Raw genomic sequence first — 7,992 nt, forward strand, 5'->3', positions numbered from 1 at the left:
GTTGTTGAGAAATTAGAGTTTTGAGATTTATTCTTCATTAACCTGCAATTAAAGATAAAAACAATTATTAGTGGTATATTTATTCATATAAAATAGATAATGAGGGTATAAAATTATAATAAAATATGATTATCACTACATTAGTAGCAAGCCTTTGAGGCAAGATATGATCTACGTTAAAGATAAGGTTGTTTCGACTACACCACAAGCGCCAGCATAATGTAGGAAACACCACTTTTCACAAAGTTTTTTGTCTGCCATCTGTAATGAAGTTTCCATTAGATTCTAGCAAAGTGTCAAAGTTATCAGGCCATTGCATTGAAGGGAAGTAGGGGAGAAGATAAGCCCAAACGGCTTTAGAGAAGGAACAAGAGTAAAATAGGCGGCTATCTAATGCAATCTTAGTATGTCAAAAGGAGCAGTTGATACCCCCTGTCCAGTGCCTGTGTGACAAATTCTCTTTTGTTTGGAGTCTCCTTTTTGGAGAGAATCCAGAAGAATATCTTCACCTTATTAGGAACGAGAGAGTTCCATATGAATGAACATTCACTAGATAAGTAACCCTACTGTTAATCAATTTATAGATGGATTTAATTGAAAATAATCCTAATAAGAGCTGAGGCGACCAAACTTTGTCTTTGGAATTAAGCACATGATGGGTGGTAGAGTTACGGAAGAGATATAAGCCTTGATTTCTTTATTCTCTGCTAAAGAGAACCATCTTCTAATTTGAGGATGCCATTTCCAAGTATTGTTGAGATCGTGGCCTTAAGATTGAACATCAACGTTAGGTGATAAAGCCAAGTTGTAAACTTTTGGAATAGACTACATAAAGAGTTTTGGCCGGTCCATTTATCTTCTTAAATATGAACAGAAGCACGGTCACCTAATTTTCACTGAGCTATACACGTAAAAGCATAGTGAATTGAATGCAATTCATAGAAAAATTTAGAAGCTGAGCCTCTAGGAGGTGAACAGATTAGGTTGGAATGATGTCTGGAATAGAGAGAAGTGATGATATGATTGATGGCGGAGTTTTGGTTGAGAATTTTTCAAAGTCACTTTGAAAGAAGGGCATGGTTAAATAGAAGAGGTTGAGGACACCGAGGCCCCTTCCTTTTTATATTTACAGACATGATTCCATCGAACTAAACATTTAAATCTATTTTATTTGTGATTGTCTCCCCATAAGAAGTGTTTTCCGATTTTATCAATTGCCTTTATGAGTCATACTAGTAATTTAAAGAATGACATATAGTATAGCAGGGAGGAGGATAGAACAAAGTTAATAAGAGTTAATCTACCACCTATGGATATGACTCTACTTTTCCACATAAAAAGCTTCTTAGTGAATGAGTCTAATCATGGTTGTCAGTCTCTTCTTAAGAGAGAGTCTTTCTTAAGAGGGAGATAAGTGAAAGGAAGAGTAACCTTGGAACAAGTAAGGATGTTTGCTAGGTAATTTCCCTTGTAAGGTAATTTCCCTAGCTAGAAGAGAGAGGTTTTTGCATAGTTTATGCTCAGTCCAGAGATATTTCCAAAAATGTAAGAGATGGTTTTGAGGATTTGTAAGTGTCGGAATACCCAACGTGTATATTTTGTAAAAAAATTCAAAGTGGTGCTAGTATCCATCAAAGGAGAAATAATATTTGAGACCAAACCGTATCACCAATCTTAAGAAGAGTAGAGTTATCCCTAAATATTTACTCCTTAAATACATATTAGTATCATTTTGTTTGTAAAAAAAAGTTATGAGGTGAAAGCTTCCAGAAATTTATTTCTTTCTATTAATTACTATTATTAAAAGAAACCCCTGATTAGTAGAAAGCAAAGAATTAAATAGACATTAGAAATCAAATATAAAGAGATAATGATTTTATTATCTTTCTAATATATTATAAAATTTAAGAGAAAGAAGATGGGATCTTGGGTCTCTAGACAATGATTTGGATCCCTCCTCCCTTTCAAAATGAAAAATATGGAGGATCTTGTCGTTGTTGTTTCAAACTCGAAGTCTCTCATTCTTTTCAATCTCTTCGCCTTTTCTCTATCTTTTCTGTTGTTCTTTTATTATCATCTCTTTCTCTGACAAAAGGAATGTCTATTTATAGGGAAGGCTAGGGAAAGTTATCGTCAGGTGTTAAAAAAGGATTGGTAGGGGAGTTATGATAACTTCATTGTCAAAACTTCTTTATCAAGATTGTTGCATTCGTTTATTGTAACAAACATTTTCTTCGCTTTTCACTTTTCATGTGTCTATCCGCTTATCTTTTTTGTTTCTTAAAATAGATGTTATAGGGAGCCCATACATCTTCAGGCCAAAATTAGGTTTGTATGAGGGTGAGTATCATTGAGTTAGATTTTATTGCTAAGGCTTATGATCACATGACAACACCAATATATAGAAATTGACATGCACCCTCCAGTTTGAAAATTTGATTGTGAAAGGATGAAGCATGTGTTTTTTGTGTTGGATTGACAGAGGGTTCACATACTCTTAAATTTACATGAGGTGTTGTCATCCTCAACTTGATTTTTATTATATGAGGTACTATTCCTCACATTGATTTTGATTTATATGAGGTACTATCCCTCACATTAAGTTTCATTAATAAGGTTTGTTGAGCTCATCAAATTTAATAACTACAAGGGGAAAAAGTGCCTCTCTGAATTAATTAATATGGAGGGCTTGCCTTCATTAGTTTAGATTTATATGAAGTACTATCCCTCATATTGGTTTTATTGACAATACTTGTTGAGCTCATCAACTTTGACAACTACAAGGAGAATGCTTGTCTCTCTGAATTTATTAATAGTGAGGGTCTACCTTCATTGGTTTAGATTTACATGAGGTATTATCTCTCACATTAGTTTTGATTTCTTATGAGGTACTATCGTCCTCACAATAACTTTCATTATATGCCTTGTTGATAAATAATTTTTTTGGTATGTGTCTACAGGATTGAGAGGTCATGTTTATTTGTTCTACTAAAAATGAGGGTGTCGTCTGCAAACTAGAGGGATCTGCTATAATTAAGGTCATCCTTGAGGTTAAATTCTGAGAGGTCCCATGAGGCCACACTACTATTTATCATCTTATTAAGAACGTCCACTATAAGAATAAACAACAAAGAGGATAAGGGGTCTCCTTGCTTCAGACCTTGATGGCACTTGAAAAATTTAGTTGGGAAGAGATTAATTAAGATAGAAGATTTGGATGAGGATAGGACATGCTTGATCCAGTGATATCATCTAGGACGGAAACCTTTAGCTTTGAAGAGAGAGAGGATAAACTCATAACTCACACTATCACACTACAACAAAATACAACATTACCGACGAAACAAAAACATCAGTAAAAGTTTAAAAAATATTGGGAAAAATCTTTCCCGACGCAAAATACAACGTCGCTAACGCGTCACCAAAAGTGCGTCAAGGAAAATATTTGGCGACGCAAACACAATGCGTCGGTAAAAGTCAATACTTTTGGCGACGCTTCATACGTCGGGAAAAGTACATCTTTTAGCAACGCATAATATTTTGCGTCGGCAAAAGTATGTAGAATTTTTTCATATGTAAAAGTATGTCGGTAAAACTTGTACTTTTGGCGACGCATACAGTGTCGGCAAAAGCCAATGCGTCGGTAAAAGTATAGCTTTTAGCGACGTAAAATTGTTCGTTGCTAAAAATTATACTTTTGGCGACGCAAGTTAGCGTCGGTAAAAGTGTAGCTTTTAACGACGCAGAATGAAGCGTCGCTAAAAACTATATCTTTGGCAACGCAAGATAGCATCGCTAAAAGTCTAATTTTTAGCAACGCGTAATTATGCATCGGTAAAAAGTATACTTTTGTGGACACTGATTTGCATCGCCAAAAGTAATATCTTTTCTATCAACTACAAGCCTACACTGAATCTGAACATCCATAAAAACTTTGCTCCCATTCACATTAACAAAGAAACCAAACATCAAATTATACTCCAAACAAGTTGCATATTATGATAAACAAAGAATATGCTCCCATTGCAAAATAGTTATATTCATTTCCATTTCTAAGTCAACACTCAAATGCCTATTTAAATATTCTAGTTTGCTTGTAATCCATGAAGGAAAAAAGAAGCACAATGGAAAGAGAGAAAAAGGTGAAAGAAAGAAAGAAAGAAGGGAATAACTGTTTAAATATTCTAGTTTGCTTGTAACCTCATGACATGTTGCTCTCTGCTTCCAAGATAATCAAATCCAAGTTCCTACATAACAAGAATAAAGTAGCATTAAAAATTTTTAAAATTATTTGAGAAAGGCTACACATTCTATAAAAAGTTTTGGGTGTACATATATCATATTCATTAAACCAAAAACATACACATGAAAAAAATAAATTGTGTGCGGCTTTTGTGAATTTTTTATTTATTTCTAATTAGAACTTCCGATTTGCAAATCATAAATCATATATGGTTTGATCAGATAATTTAGAATCCTTTTGATTGTATTCTAGTTTTTTTGGCTGATGGATGTATTCTAGTTAATATACATGATCTCAATCTTCAGTCATGATTTCTAGATTTTAAGAAATTTTAGTTTACAACAGATTTTAGTACACATGTATCAAATCCGTGACTAGATGTGTTCTTGAATTCTATCGGTCATATCCTAGGTAACAATCAAAGCACATGTTCATCTATCTCTAGCCCTAATATCCTGAATAAACAACCATATGTTTCAAAAGTTCTTCTCTTTAAAAGAGCCATCATGGTGATTTTCCATTTCCATCGATTTGAAGAGCATCTAAGCATAAAAGCCCAATCTAGCACACATGCCTCATCAAATCATGCATTTTAACTTGCCATATTCAGTGTCTTCCCAAACTCCAATGGCAAACTTGCCATTTCACAACATAAGTCTATGGTCAACTTTACTAATGACACAAATTTAATTGAATAATTATATAAAGGAAAGGTGAATCTGATATGTAAATCATGATATATTATTACCTACGCTACTCCCGATCATATGAGGGCTTTCTAGTTGGTCTGGCTGGGCAATGGATGATGGCTTGGGGTGGGGCTGGGCATTTGCCTGTGTAAACAAGTTGCTTGTACAGTGCCCCTAGGCCTTTCTTATACACAATGCATCTCTTTTTTTTCATCCACTTTTGCCATCATAGTTTGACCTTAGAAGAAACTTAGTTCTCAAGGATTCCATCAGGGTCCAATGAAGCAATTTCGAACATTGTTCTTATTTCATAAACTTAGTTCTCAAGGATTCCATCAGGGTCCAATGAAGCAATTTCGAACATTGTTCTTATTTCATGCACAAGTCTGAAGATATGCCTATCCATCAGGGTCCAATGAAGCAATTTCGAACATTGTTCTTATTTCATGCACAAGTCTGAAGATATGCCTATTTCCAAAGCAAAATTCTATGACTTATTTTATTTACATTTTTTAGGTTAATCTAAAATGACATATATTATCCACAGGGCTAACCACATATTATCCTTGCTAACAAAATAGTAAATCCCAATTTCGTAATGCATGTATAAAAACCGTGATCAATAATTTTGGCAATAATATGCTTAATTTAAGCAAATGCAAAGTAAAAGCTATATGATTGGGTCAACTAAAATCCACTAACGCATATTAATGAAAAAACTCATCTGTTATGTTATGACTTTATAAGCCATCTAAAAGCTCAAAAAATGGACGACAACATACCCTCAAGGTACCGCATGCCTGCAGCTTGTCCATAAGCTGCAAAACTAAGTGTATTACTTCTAATAAATCGGCAAGGTAACTGAAAGTTGGAAAATAATTTCCCAATAAGATAATCAGTTGTAAGAATAAAAAATGTAAATTCAACTAAGCAACCAACAATACTCAGACGCACGCATGCAGCTCTAAAATAAAGTGAAGTAAAATGATAATGAAATAAAAACCATTACCAAAAGAACACAATTCAAGCATTTCTTTAACTAGATTAACTCCAAGTATTTATCTTTTCACCACTAGGATACGCTATAATAGTTTATTAGCATATGCAACTTTATTTTCACGCCGAAACCTTTATGAAGCACATTGACACATTGATAACATAATAAACATATGACAACACAGATGGAGACAAGCTTCGCAATATGTATATTAGTTAGAAAGAGATTTTGACAATGAGGAACACAAGACAAGAAATTACCTAGTTCCCAGTTCTCTGGTTTTTTTCAAATGGTCATGCTTGTAACAATTCGCTGCAATTAACTTGGCAATTAACATCCATCCAACTCATTCCTCATATGTTTGCTCAAACAGCCTCGCCTAGTACAATTAACAAGTGATATCCCTAAGAACTAAACAAATCCATGAAATAATCTTCAAGAGAACAACAACATCAGTCTCTGAACATTCACACCGAAGGCCTAATTTTACTTCAAGATACCTAATTAAGAGATCAAATAACTATAATATCTGGGTAACAATTCACAACAAAGAGATTATATTTCACGCACCTTCTTTCCAGGTCTCACAAGCCTCAGGGCAACCTCTGTAACAGTGTTGGTTACTACAATCACATCCGCTGCTCTCCCAGTCACAGGTCCTTCTTGAAGTACATGTGTGCAACAACCACAATAAAACCATCTATATGACACTCACATGTCACTGCAATCGAAAGGAAGCTATAAATATTTTTACAATCCTTATAAACTTTTCAAATTAAGAAATGGTAGACTACTAAGCCTTACATTTTCACAACATCATTCTCTTCCAAGACAGTCTCATCATTGGCCAATGGTGAGTAATGGCATGCAATGTTGTTGACCGAAATACAAGTTAGGAAAGCAATGCCCCTCTCAATCTTTTTCTTTACATTCTTGTACATGCTTCCAGCTTGCCTAAAGACACTATTACAGTATATGATATAAATTTATTACTGCACAAATAAAAGGTAGAATGAAGCAAATTTTGACGCATACCAAAACGAGATAAATTTTCTTGTGCAATCATACCATCTCTAGATCATAACATTCAGAATATATGAACTAGTAAAATGCTTCAACAATTTTACATATCAAATCTACAAACATGCATTAAAAATAGCAAAAAGGTATAGTGTAATCAGTGTAGGTTACGTTCATATTTACAAAACTATATTGCCAAATAATAATCTACATATAAACAAATTAGAAGCCTATGAAACCTCACTGGCAATGGAAAATTGTGAGTCACTTACTTCTTTACAAAGGACTCAACCATCACTTTCCTCTCATCTTTTGTTTGTCTACTCTGTGGCTTATTGTCACCAGAATCACTGCTACTGCATCTAGCTATATCAAATGTTCTCCCAGTCCAGCTACAATGTACGGACTGCATTTTTTAATAAAAATTCACGGCTCCCTTCCCCTTCGAAATTGAGCTGAACCAAACAAATTGCATCGGTTACTGTTTGAGATAATGATTATGAAATTGAATAACAACAACACAACTCCATTTCTTGTAAAAATTCTTCATAAGATTCATATGTACAACAAAAATAATGAAAAATTCAAAACAAAAGGATAGAACTAACAAATGTCTGAAAAACTTTTATGAAGCCTAAAGTGGGAGAAGAAAAGCAAGAGACTGACCCAGAGAATCAAGAAAAAAAAGAAAATGGTACGAAATTTTTCTCAAAATTATCAACTAGGAAGGAAAATTGATAGACAAATAAGATTAAAAAAGTACCTTGGATCATCTCGATGGCAGCGTGATGAGGGGAGATCGGTGTGCTTGGCGGGCCACTGGAGACCCTACAGGACCACTAGCGGAGGAGGGAGGCCGAGGGGGACAGCGGGCTCGGGTGGCTGTTGGGCCTGGTCACAGAGAAGGAGGTAAGAGGGGAGGAGCGAGAGTTTGAGCGGAGGAGGATGAGAGGCAAAGGAGGAGAATTGAGGATCTGAATAGATTTTTAGGGTTTTTACAGAGCGGTGAAATGAAAATTTAGGGGGGGGGGGGGGGGGGGGCA

This window comes from Asparagus officinalis, chromosome 2, assembly GCF_001876935.1.
Source record: "Asparagus officinalis chromosome 2, Aspof.V1, whole genome shotgun sequence".
NCBI lineage: Eukaryota > Viridiplantae > Streptophyta > Magnoliopsida > Asparagales > Asparagaceae > Asparagus > Asparagus officinalis.